Below are 14,282 nucleotides of genomic sequence, written 5' to 3' on the forward strand. Positions count from 1 at the left end.
TAATGTAAACTCACTGTGATGATAATGGAACAGCACAGGATATTACAAATGAATGATAAAACAGTATCACAGGACATTACATGACTGATGCTAATGGAGCATCATGGGATATTACATGTTACTACCAATAATGGAGTACCACCCGATATTACATGTGACTGATGAGAATGGAATGTCATGGGATAGTCCATGTGAATGCAGATAATTGGGATATTACATGCAATATGGCATTTAAGAATGGTTGGATTCCAGTTGTTACAAAGTTGGTACACACTTTAACTTACAATGCACTATTAGTAGCGCAAGTACCAAAGACAATTTTATTTCCCAAGTTGGGCAAACGCACTGCAAAACTCATACCTACAGCTTTATTTCCTTTCATCCAAATGAGATCAAAGTTTTGCCAGTGCATAGTGAAAAGGTTTGTGGGTCACACAGCTATAAATGTGTGTCCAGTGCAAGGAAGATCTCTGAAGTATTGTCAGAGTCATGTAATGCCCAACACATATATGTGAATCGTACACAACTGGATAACTCACAACAAACAGTTTATGCTATTATGCTTCTGGACTTTTACAAATACTTCTCTTCAATTTACTGACAATTTACCTGAGTGATGATAATTCCATATTTAAGGGCAGTTTGCCAATATAAGTAAATTATTATGCACCACTCCACAGGCCATGTATGCATGATCTGTTATATTTGCTCTCTGTTTTAACTAAAGCAGAGGACCTATCGAGGATGACCACTCTCTTCTGTGTTCTTTACATTAGCAGTGAAGAGTTCAGTGGTACAGCTAAGAGAAAATCCTCACTGACCACAACCATATATGTACACCCAGGAGGTTTAAAGATAAATGCATTGTTTGGCACTTTTAGCTGAAAGACAGTTTTTTTTCAGAGTTATGCTTGATCTACAACAGTCTTCCATGATATCAGTTGAGATACTGGACATCTTCCTGCTCAACGAGGCCTGTATTAGAGAACAAAATTATCAACAATAAGGTTTAACTGACCCAAATATCTGGGCACACTACTAATGACAATGAAGAGGATACTGCTAAGTTTCTTCCTGGCACCCTTGCATAGTGACCGGTACAACTTAATACTCTGATGGAAAGAACTATTAATGCCATTTTTAATTGTTAGCCCATAGAAAGAACTACTCCCACCATTTTTAATTGTCACACCACTTAATATGATGCTCCCTTTTCTGCTCCACCTTCCATTTACAAGGTTGTCTCAACAGCCAAAATGTTGCTGTGGGTTATACATACAATGTACAACCCCCATGGTGAACAAGAGAAATGACATGCTGCTGACAAAGTGCTACGTTTCCTGAATTTCCATCCTTAAACTAAGACAACATTCTTATTAATGAGGAATCACAAGCTAATCTGTATGCAGATGTAGGCCTCTCTCACACAGGAATACTCAAGAAAAAAACGCATCCCCTCATGGTATGAAATCTGTCAGAAATGACAGTAAGATCTTGATCAAGACTTGAGGTAGACATAAGCCCAGAAAGGATAAGGCAAGTTAGGGAGCTCAAGGAACTCTGAAAATGCCCAGACAGACAACAGCCTAGCCTTTCAGTCTAACTGGCAATCTCAGGAAATGTTTCTGCAGAGATCTGCATTAAGTAGGGTCTTGTAACTTTAAAACTTGTCATTGTTTGAAAATAAATTGAACCCTATTCTGCTGTACTATTAAAGCAGTTCTTACAGGTAAAAGCCATCTTTTTCAAACATGCACTTCATCAAATTCCTCTACTCACATGAGACCACCAAAAGACACTGGTTACTGAAATATACACATGGGTCTGCCCCAACCAAGTGTCAGAAATGTATAAATGATTTGTTTCACCAGCTCCTTTCAGTCAAAAAAGAAATACTTACAAATGTAAACCGACTACCAGATCTAAGATACATGTTATGATGCTCTGACAGCTCGATGAAAACAATTACATGCTCCTTTGATGGCAATTACTCATTTCATATTATTTAATAAACATCAAAACCCTTCTGTAGGTTAAAATAACAGAATAATATGATCTGTACTAGCACTGTTCATAACCAAATAACCCACATGCATACTGGCTACTGTCCTGCTCTGTTACACTAATATTTTTGGGTTAAATGGAAAGAAGAGACTATGGATGCACCTAGAATGCAACTCAAACCTTTGAAAGTCATAACATTTCTACTGCTGGGTTAAGCACACCTCCTTCAACATGTTTTCCCAAGACTATTAGATTGGGTTAGAAAGGCATCACTTATTCTTTTAGTGATTATTTTCAAACTAAGCAATTGTCTGGTGGCAACTCCAACACAGAAATTGGCATGTCATAATTACTAGTTGTCTAAAGCAACAGTATCTGCAGGTCAACAGGTGTTGGTCTACTTTTTTGTTATTACTGGAAATAGCAGAAGAGGGGATATCACTATCGATATTCATAGCATTTCACACAAGAAATGTCCCAAAGCAAAATGTGAGCAAATTCCAAAGCAGTTATCTCAGACAGCAAATCCCAAATGTACGGAGACAAGCACAGAAGTTCAAAAATCCAAAAGTGCGTTTATTGTGCAAGCGCTTTCATAATCAAGTTACTTCTTCAGACACATAGTAAAATCCCAAGCATGCATCCACCTCACATTTTCCCCAATATTATAAAGGTGCAAGCTTTAAGGCCATCACGTCTTACCAACTGTGACAATGACTTTTCAGTAAGTTTATTGGCCCTAAAAAAAGAATTTGAAGGTAGACGATACACTGAAAAGGAAAGTGATGCAGCATACGAACAGGTAATGGGGGAAAGAAGTACAAGACGAAAGCCATACTTTTCAGACTGCCACGGGACTGAGGATAGATGTAATATGAGGGATACAAGGATACCTATGGTAATCTCTTACACGCAAGGTGTAGGGAGTGTAAGGGATATTATAAACAGGAATTGGCATATTCTATTGGTTGATGAGCAAACAGAAAGGCAAGTAGGGCAGTGTCCGAAATTTATATATAGTAACAAGAGAAATCTCAAGCAACAATGATGTTATCCGAAATTTAATAACACATTTACCCATTTGGAGATGGGTACCAAAGGTTGTGGTAACTGCAATTATTGTATGTATATGGACCAGTCAAGGTTCTTTAGGCACCCTGAAACAGGTTATCTATGGGAGATTAGAACTAAGGCAAGTTGTAATACTAAGAATCTTATCTATTTAGCATTGTGTGAAATGTTATAGATTCTACGTTGGGAAAACAAATTGTCAGTTGAAAGAACATATTAGGGACCACTTATACTGCATCAGAAGGGGGGAAGACTACAGTACATTGGCCAAACACACTTTGTCTGTGGGTACAGAACACACTTTTTTATTTCAAGTGCTTCAAGTTTTAGCTTATATTGAAAGATTAGGTGATGTGACCAATAACACAGAACTAGCAGAACTAAGGTGGATTTTAGACTTGGAGCTCATAGGGGGTACGGACTTAATGATTCAGTGCCCCTAAAACCTGTTCTAAGGAACAGGAAGATCAAGAAATAGCCTGTTTACTGTTTTTTTACAATATTTTTTATATATATATTTTTATTGTTTTGTCTAATATATATGTGGAATCTGATTTAATAGAGGGCTTAATAATGTGAATCATAAACCATCTTTGTTGAACTGATATTGTTTGTATCTTTAAAAATTTTGGAGGGGAAATTATTTAATTAATTTATGGTATAAATGGAGTGTTTCTTTGGGATTTTATTATGCGTCTGAAGAAGTAACTTGATTACGAAAGCGCTTACACAATAAACGTACTTTTGCATTTTTTTAACTTCTCTGCTTGTCTCTGTACATTTGAGATTTGCTGTCTGAGATTCATAGCATTTTGTTTAAAGCAAATGTGTAGTAATGGTGTGCATTGCTATGCTGGCAATGCTTGTTTTTGGCAGAATGATGGTACACATAACAATTGTTATCAATTGTTCACTGGGTGAAATTCTTTAGATGGAATACATTTTTACATACTTTCTCTTTTACAGTTAATATCTTGATCCAAACCTTTATTAAAAGTCACAATTTAAAACTGATTTCCTTCTAAAGGAAGTGGCAAATTCGGGGTTTGTAGGATACCGTTATACACTTCTCGGCTTACTTAACACAAGTTGTTTTCTGCACAGTAAAGTCTAGTAACCATCTCGTTTAACTGAATGCCCATCTCATTTAACTGAATATAATACTCTGTATATTTCAAATACATTTTGCAAACCTCTGGACGAATAGAGAAGTTCAGACAGCTGGTTTTCCTTTTGCTGTGAGTCTCACAGCACTGGGTATCCTTAAGCAGTATGGTAACTGCTTGCTGCTCACAGATAATGAGCTTTACTTAGTATATACAAAGACATTATGTTTTTGAGAGATGCAAGCATTTAACTAACATGGAGTCTTCACTCCCACAAAAAGACACAGACAGTAGGCACCACACATTCCAAAACAGTCTACACTAACCCATTGTTAAATGTCTTACACTGTGGCTGTAAAAAGTTATTGCTAAAGCCTCCTAGATCCATAAAGACTAAGTCTCAGAAAATGTAACACCACATCATCTTCTGGCATACTTCCAACAGAGAGTCACCGGGATTTAAATAATTTCAGATCTAGTACACCAGACTACTCTACAAATAAAAATGTTTTAGTGAGTGATGACTCTACACTCAAAATACCATCCATCCTCTCTGGACAAAGGGTGATGGAGAATTGCCTTTCAGATGCCAAGATCTCTGACATCTCAGTAGACCTTAAGGTACTTTCACATAGCAAATATGATTATGTGGGAGTGAATGACTTGGCATGCAAAACTCTGAGGGCTATGCAGAGAGGCATGGCAGAATGCTTCATGCAAATCACAAATGCAGGGAAGATTCTGGTCCTAAGAGGAATCCTTCCTCCCTTCCCAAGAATGACGACTGTGTACAAAGACAAGATAAGTAGCATCAGCAATTGGCTAAATATTTGGTACCAGATTCAATATGTGTCAACATGAGATGAGATGCTAGACAGTCCTACATGCTCTGCCATGGACAGCCTGCCACTCTTGTTCCAAACCTTCAAAATACTGACTAAAGCTTTGCTGCATCCATAGTGGCTTTTTAGGCAGAGTCCCGCTGATGGACATGCCAACATAACTAACATCTCAAATCCAAAACATGCTCCATTAAGGTGGCTCTGCTCAATGCCAGAGGTCTCAACAAGTTGTCCAACACTGAGGCCCTCCTGCATTTGAAGTACCTCCATGTTTGAGTAATTACTGAATTTTGTTTTAAATGTTAAGAAAACACTCTGTCCATAGCTAGGTTTTGTATCTATTATGTCTTCAGACTACATGGCAACTGTGATGGCATCTCTATATTTTTAGGGACCACATCACACCAATATAGATTTCCAGGGACCCATAAACATAGCTATCATGTTATACCCTTTTACAGGACTCCCTTCGTTTCTCCTAATAATCATGTAAGGTTCTTAAATGTAAATCAGTGAACTACCTATAAACAAAACTTAATTATTTGGGGAGACTTTAACTACTCATGAATCTATACCTCAAATGTAGGATACATCCAAAAGTTCTTTGTTTGATAAACAAAAGTTCCCTGGAAGAGATTTTGAAACACACTAGAGGGGCTAATATTCTTGACTTGGTCCTTAAAAATATAGCTTTTTTCATGCACTATTCCCCTGCTATCTCCTTCCCTGGAGAAGTTTGTTCATTCACTAGTCACCTTAATGACTAAAACCTCAAAACTTGACAATGTCTCAGAATTCAATGATTAAAAATACACAAATCTTACCAAATTCTATGATAAACTTTGAAGATTCACTTATTCTAGCTTAATGTCAGACTTCTCAGCAGGGAGCTACACAAAAGAGTTCAATGCCCACTTATATAAATGTATACAACTGACCATATGCATCAGATCTAAATATAATGTAAAGTTTAAAATGAAACCACCTGGTGGCCCAACAGAATAAACTTTGCAACAAAAAGAAAAAAAAAATACTTAAAATATAAATCCGATCTAAGGACCCTCAAATCAAGGATGACATTAGAAAATTGACTAAAACAAAAAAGGTTAATAGGACTATAGGACTATTAAGGCAGTCCATGAACTTGAGTTAGCATATGAAGTTAAGGACGACAACAAATCTTTCTTTAGTTGTGTGACATGAAAGAAGGAAATAACAACCATCATTGTTCAAAACTTATTCAAGATGGTAGCACTAACTCTGACTCAGTAGACATTGCAAATATACTAGCAAACAAACTGAGTCCTAACTTCACTCTGGAAATGATGAGTCAAACCCCCTTATCCCAGAATCCCTCTGCCCCCATTATCACCACCATGGTTCACATACTAAAGGTACTCTCAAAGACTAAACATGCTTTCTGCATGATACATGATAACATACATTGCTGTTTAATAAACAGTACCATGCAAGTACTTGTGGAACAACTCAAACTATTTAACTTGTGTTTTACTGACATTCAGTGCACAGTAATGATGATGTCACTTCACAACGGTGGCCACAACGCTGATGCTGGGAATTAGAAGCCCATCAGCCTTACAAGTCTCATAAGCAAAGCCATGGGGCATACTGTACCTAACCTGATTCACTACGACATTACAAATGGCATCAGGCCAGTTGCAGCAGTTTGGCTTTGTCAAGGGCAGATCCTTTCTAATGAATCTGGTTTCAAGTCTTTGAAAGAGTAAAACAAGCTACTGACTGCAGCCATGATGTACACACAGCAAACCTCAACCTGGTCACGGCCTTTGGCACTACACTAAGACAGATAAGGGTCTTTTTTTATAATGCATTGAGCATATGTAGAAAGATGGATAGCAAACTGACTGAAAGACAGAACCTATACAATGTGGGTAGCAGGTGCTTCATCAAACAACATGAAGGTAAACAATTGTGTCCCGTGTTGGGACTTCTTTTGTTTTGCATTTACTTTTCTGATTTCCAGACTATCAACCAAGACCTCTGCCTAACCAGGCTTGTATAGGACTGCAAACTGTGAGTCCTTGTCAAGTGACCATTTGATACCCAAAGCCATGTGAAAAGAACATGGATGTGCTAGTAATGGGCATAAATGAAAGTCTAACAAGTGTAACATTATTCTGTTTGGTAAATATTCCCTCCTTTCAGTACAGGACATCAATATCCCACTTTGAAATTAGAAAGTAGTTAGAGATCTTGGTACTTCAGATAATTCTTTCTCCTTTGATTATCACGCAAGAACAGAAGTCAGGAAGCATTTCTACTCAGCACAGCTGATTGACAAGGAGATACTTTCCAGATCCAAACAGGTCACTTTCCCCATTATATTCAGCACTGATTATGCCAATTATTGAATATAATGTCCTCTCTGGAATGTCCCTACTAGACTTATCTAACAAATAACAAGACTCCAGAGGCTCCTAACTAAGGAGATCACCTGTTAAAAAACCCTAAGCTACCAGAAAAAAATGTCCTTTTATTCAGTATCTTACAGACTTCTGAGGGGAGACTTCTGCCTTTCCTTTCAAGCCATTAGGAACTTGGTGGTCCTTGATCTTTTGAATCTCCATGAATGGAATAGTCCACAAAGAATCTAAATCTCCACCAACAAGTAAATAAAACAATGTAGAGAAAGAGGCTCACTACACAACACCTTCCCCATCTCTATAATTGACTTCCCCTGCAAATTAAGCAGTGTAATACATTATCTGCCTTAAACCAGGAACTGGACGTTTGGGCAGGTATTCACAACTTCAACCCTGGTCCGACTGGCCTGGCACTCCTTGACAAAGTAGGTTCAGTATGAGGGTGGGCACTGGTAGGTGCAAACGGTCACAAGAGCCAATCGCCTTGTATTTCCTATTACCTGATGATCCTTTGCAGCAAACCCTTGATAATTAGGTTCCTGCAATAAGTAAAGAAATTGTATTTGGCTACAACTGCTATGCTACACCATTTTCAGCCACCAGTCAGAACTTGTGTATATAAAAGACACAGCTTAGTTTACACATCAGAGTTTTTAATGGGGAGACGGCTTTATATTAAATAAATAGTCCTCCAGTCAAAAGTCATCAAATGTATAATTAATTTTAACAATGAGATCAATAAAACATGCAAGTAAGGAAGCGTCACCCTAACCTGACATCCAGAGATCTCAAGGTTATTATAGGTTGAGGTATTTAATTGTTTGTTCTGAATGAGTTTGTTTTGACATGATAGGAAATGGATTTTGTTGTTTTTCAAGCACTTCAGTTCTCTGTATGTTTATTTCAGCATGTTTGGAGTTGACAAGGTTTGCCTTGATGTAAAGCCACTGACCAGTTTCAGGCAAATGAACAGAAAAATTTAAGAAAAAAACAAACAAATAAAAGTAATTAAAAAATAAGCACATTACTGTATATAATTTAAACTGCTGGTACTTTATCTGAAATGTTCCTTATGTCAGCTGCTAACCCAGTGTTTCACTTCCCAAAATGAAAGACATGCAAGTACAACAGCAAAAATCAAAACTGTACTTACTGATAGAATACCATTAGTTTTGTGTTTTCCATGTTCTGAGGTGTCACCTGACACGGATTCCTCAGTGGTTGTCAGATAGTCTGTGTCATCATTTCTCTCTTCCAGAATGTCTACTTCTTTTTTGATTTCCAAGTTAATATCAGGCACTGCTGAGTGGATTTCTGTAACACCAGTTTTAATGCATTCAAGATTTTCTTCTAGCTCTTTCAGAATTTCTGATGCTTTGCTGTTAAGTTGATAAATTAGTTTTTGTTCCTTGTCATGGAGAAACTGGTGCAGTTGTACAAACTCTTCTGCAATGTATTTTTCCAAATTAAAAGCACATTCCTGGGAAACAAGTAATACAGATAAGAACAAGCTAACTTGCTACACATTATCACACCACAATACCAGTTATGTCCATATATTTACCTTGCATGACAGAATGAATGAAGTTAAGCTCCTCAAAAACAGAGATAGAAGAGCTGACTGCAAAACTGGTTGCATGGTTAAGGGGAGGGTTTGTCTTAATGGTTAGGTCTTTACCTCACAAATACAAGGTAAAGGGTTTGATTCTCACCTCTAGATATTGTCTAGGCTTATAAAAGTCTGCAGACTGGTAGCAAGTATTTACCTATGAACCCAGGAACTATGAACCTAACAAAGTCCATCAGTGTGCCAGGAAGGGAGAAATCATCAGGCACACTGACGTTCTGCTCAACAGGCTGAACAAGGAGAAGGTCACGGTGAGCTGCCTGTCGGGCGCTAGGATCCGTCACATAACACAAGCACTCAGGTCACTCCAAGGCAAGTACAAATATGACTCTGTCATTGTCCATGCTAGTGTGAATGACCTGAGATGTACCTCCATGGACTACATGAAAAGAGACAAAGAGGAGCTCTCTGAGCATGTAGCCCAGGCCGGTATGACCCTGACCTTGAGTAGCATCTTACCCTCACCAAGAATGATGCCACAATATGAAGACAAGTTGATCAATTTCAACAACTGGCTTAAGTATTGGTGTCATTCAAAGGGGAACCAATGCCTGTTAGCCTGGGATGACATGCTCGACAAGCCACGATGCTTCGCCTAGGGACGGCTTGCACCTGTCACCCCTGGGCTTTCGGATATTGGCAAAGGCTCTTGCTTCCCCATAGTGCCTTTTTTAGGCAAGGCTCAAAAGACAAACACACCTCCATAGGTATCACAAGGGATAAGAAACTAAGAGTAATGCTACTCAACGCCAGAAGTCTAAACCACAAGATGCATGCGCTCAAAACTCTCCTTAGCATGGAGAACATCGATATCTGTGCAGTAACAGAAACCTGGTTCAAGGCTCCCGAGAGCACCCCAGCACTACCAGGTTATACCTCATACCATGCTTTTCGGCCCCAAAACTTGGACCGAACCACAAAACGAGGGGGAGTATCAATATTCGTCAAAGATACCCACACCTCCAGGTTGGTGGCACAGCACGAAGCATCAGAGACTATCCATGTGCAACTAACAGTGGGTAAAACTGCCTTCCAGTTTATTGCCTGCAACAGACCACCCTCCCAAACCCAGGAACTCCACTCGGCCTTCCTGAGAACACTGGAAAATATGAAGGTCTCTCCAAACACCATTATATTGGGCGAATTCAACTACCCAAACATAGACTGGGAGCATTACTCTAGCTCCAACACCCTAGCCCAAATGTTCCTAGAATTTATAAACTCAAATGCTATAGAACAACTTGTTACCACTCCCACAAGAGGGGAAAACATACTGGACCTGATCATCACCAACATGGGGACTCTATGCTCCAGACCAGAAGTGTATCCCTCACTGGTAAGATCAGACCATAAACTAATCTCACTGGATATTCACATCCCGACTCCACCCCCTGCCCTGAAAACCACAGTGAAAAACTTCTCTAAAGCAAATTTCACACTCCTCAAAACCGAGGTGGAATCCTTCAAAGCCCCCAAGCCTGTGGAAAATATGGCCCAGACCGCAGAATCCTTTATAAACGCATTCTATGAACACCTTCAGGAATGCATGGATCATGCAATCCCAAATAAAACCAAGACCCAGTCCTCCAAAGGCAGACATCCTGTCTGGTGGAAACCAGCTATAAATAAACTATACAATAGAAGGAGGAAGCTACTACATGACAGAGTAAAATCCCAAAAAAGGAAGGCATCTCTGATCAGTATTAGCAAAAAACTAGAGGCACTCATAAAATCGTCTAAGGCCAGGTTCGAGAGAAAAATTGCACAGGACACTAAGGATAATCACAAGGCTTTCTTTAGTTATGTTAGGAACCTGGGTGGGAATTCCCAGATATGCTCAGAATTAGTCCAAAATGACAAAAAATACATTGAACCCACAGACATTGCCTACATCCTAGCTGACAGGTTCAGCGCAAACTCCCCCCCCACCAAAAGGGCAAATATCTATCCCAGCAGAGTGCTGCCCCCCTGACATCTCAGATGCTCAGGTAAGAGCCGCCCTCTCCAAAGCAAAACACACAGCATCAATGGGACCAGATGGTGTCCCGGGCTGCATCCTACATGAACTCCAAGAAGAGCTAAACCCAAACATAAAACTACTGTTCAATCTCAGCCTTACTACAGGATATGTACCCAAAGAGTGGCGTACAGCAACAGTGGTCCCTCTCCATAAAGATGGTGCCTCAATGGATCCTGGAAACTATCACCCCATAAGCCTGACTAGCTTGGTCTGCAAAGCTATGGAAAGGATCATCATGGACCTCATAAATAAAGATATTGGGGACCTACAGACACTGGATCCTACCCAGTTTGGCTTTGTTAAGGCAGATCCCTCCCTCTAACCTGGTGTCGATTTCTTTTTGACAGTCACCCAGGCCATGAGGGAAGGGAAGGTCCACACCTACCTCCTGGACCCCTCTCAAGCCTTTGATACATACCCCACCCACTGCATTAGATATAAGAGCTCTCACCTAATAAAAAACTACCCAGTTTGGCTTTGTTAAGGGCAGATCCTGCCTCTTAAACCTGGTTGATTTTTTTGAACAAACAGGCAAGGCCATTGCCGTAGAAGGTGGGGTGGTCCTACCTACCTCTACCTGGACCTGATGATACAATACAATACCCACACTTATAATAGATAGAGAGCTTAAACAAACCCTATGTCACTAGATGGGTTGCAAACTGGCTCAAGGACAGAACCCACATGGTTAGAATTGCTGGAGCCATGTCAGACTCCAAACCAGTTACAAGTGGCATCCCACAAGGCTCAGTCCTGGAACCTCTCTTGTTCGGTATATATTTCTCTGAGGTACAGGCCAACACGGAAGGACTGTGGCTGACCAAGTTCAGATGACTGCAAACTGGGCCATAATCGACTCTCCAGCCGACACAAGCATCCTCCAAAAGGGCCTCATAGAAACAGACAACTGGTGCCAGAGCCATGGCCTCAAGCTAAATGCCAAAAAGTGTATAGTCATCCCCTTTGGCAAAAACAAAGTGCCCACAAATTACCACATAGGTGGTAATCCATTAAATACAAAAGAAGTAATTAGGGACCTGGGGACCCAAGTTGATAGCAATCTCTCATTTGACAACCACGTGGCCAAAGTGGTTAGAAAAACATTTTATATAGCCCACCTAATCATGAAGGGATTCACATCTAGATCAGGGGAGGTCATCGTGCCTCTTTACTCATCTCTCATCAGGCCAATAATTGAGTACAATGCCCCTTTTGGGATGTACCTTACCAGACACCTGCAGCAACTGGAAAGACCTCAAAAGTACCTCACCAAGAGGATCAAAGGGCTCAAACAGAAGCCATATGCTGCCTGGTTAAAGAAACTCCAGCTCTACTCAGTGGCACACTGCTTGCTCAGAGGCGATCTGTGCCTGACGTATAAAGCCATGTCCAACCCAGAATTAATGGACATGCTGCACCTCAGAAAATCCAAATCTCATCAAGCTACGCGCTTGAGAGACTTGAACCTCAGCACTGAAATAAATAGGACATGCTGGAGGGACAGATTCATAACCCAGAGGCTCCCTTCACTCTGGAATAAAATCCCAGTCCAGGTTAGGCAGAGTCCCTCATTGACTCTCTTCAAGAGGAAGCTTGATGAGTGGATGGGAGATCGTAGGTTTACCCCGGGTATCTCTTCTGTGTCATTGTTAGACAGAGGCACAGTATACTAACCTCGAAAAAGGGCATAGCAAAATTAATTTAAAATGGATGGCGAAAGCCAAACACACTCTGGCTAGACTTATAAATGCCCTAGGGCAGATAGCCTAGTATGAACCTATGAACCTATGAAATGTGAAGCCACCATAATGCTCTCTGAAGGAATGAGAGTGGAGACTCAAGTACATAGATGACCCTTAGTCTACATGAATAGTTAGTATAATGTAAGAGCTGTGTGTTCAGACAGAGGTGAAGCTGGATCTGAAAAAAAAAGGATGAGGTAAGCCCCACACTGTCTGTCTGTCACTATGCCAAACTAACTTCTTTTATTGACTCGTGGCACTCTCTGACCATTAAACTGGTTTTCAGGAATTATGGTGAGCAAAGAGGCCATATTCTTAGAAGGAAGAAGCTTTCTTTCTGCTGCAAGGTAAAATGTGGGTTCAGTCCCCTAGGCAGTCCTGTATCTGTTCATTATACAGAAGTTAGGAGGAACCATGGTGGCTAGGCCATATCCAGGGTCACAACAGTAGAGGAAAGTGACACTAATTAGGTTATGCCATCATATACAATGGGCCACATTACAAAAGACTTGTGTATGTCTATTTATAGAGGTAGGCCTTACATTGAATTAAGTTACTTAGACTGAGAGCAGATCTTTCATAATCTGATCACCAGTGTAGGGATGTTCATAGTTAGGTCTTGCACCAAAATAAGTCACTTACTCTGAGAGCAAGCCTTTTGGAATCTGATACACAGTGTAAGCCTGTTTACAAATAGGCCTTACACTGATAAGTTACTTATACTGAGAACAAGTCATTCATAATCAGGACAGACTTGTACCAAGCTAAGTCACTTGTTGAGCAAGCCTTTAGGAATCAGGCCCAATAGGTTAAGTAGGGCTGCCAAATAAAATGCTTAATTCTACAATGTGAATATCACTGAATGCAAACATTGTAACAGTTGTGCAGTGATTTTGTCCCAGTATCCAATAAGAAAGTACAGTTGTGTAACATCTAACCACAACAGTAGATAAACGTCTCTTCACTGTTGCAGTATGCTTTACATAAGGGATCTCCTGCCAAGGAAAGCCCAGTGTCTGGGCAGTATACCTTAGTCTTTAGTTCTTATACACATCATACGTCACATGTATGCTCCCCACACAAGGAGTAGGGCATAAAGGTGACGTATGAACACACACTCAGAACTGAAAATGCCCCAGAAGGAGAATGCCCACAGGGACAATGAAAACATGCACATCCAGGGGAAGATGATAAGCCCCTTGGCTAGAAGGGCTAGACAAGGACAAGGCTGAAGGGGGTAGCAGGGAGGGAATGAATACTACAACAGTGAAGAGAAGGCCATTTACAGTCATGGTAAGACTTTACACAATTATTCTATATCCTTCCATCTCACTACTGAAATACTCTTTACCCAAAGGGAGAGTACAAGAGTGCAAGGGGAAGGTACAGAACAGCCCTTTACAAATCCATGCAGGATAGCCCTGGCAAAGCCTGTCCTGGCCCTTGAAATAACATCAAACTGGTA

The 14,282-nt window shown here is 40.1% G+C and overlaps 1 pseudogene; it reads right to left on the reverse strand.

Annotated features, from left to right (window-relative positions):
- The window catches only part of LOC122813913, a 107,759-nt pseudogene that overhangs the window by 35,872 nt on the left and 57,605 nt on the right, over window positions 1-14,282 (reverse strand).

This window comes from Protopterus annectens, chromosome 10.part0, assembly GCF_019279795.1.
Source record: "Protopterus annectens isolate FY-2018-M chromosome 10.part0, PAN1.0, whole genome shotgun sequence".
Classification (NCBI taxonomy): Eukaryota; Metazoa; Chordata; order Ceratodontiformes; family Protopteridae; genus Protopterus; species Protopterus annectens.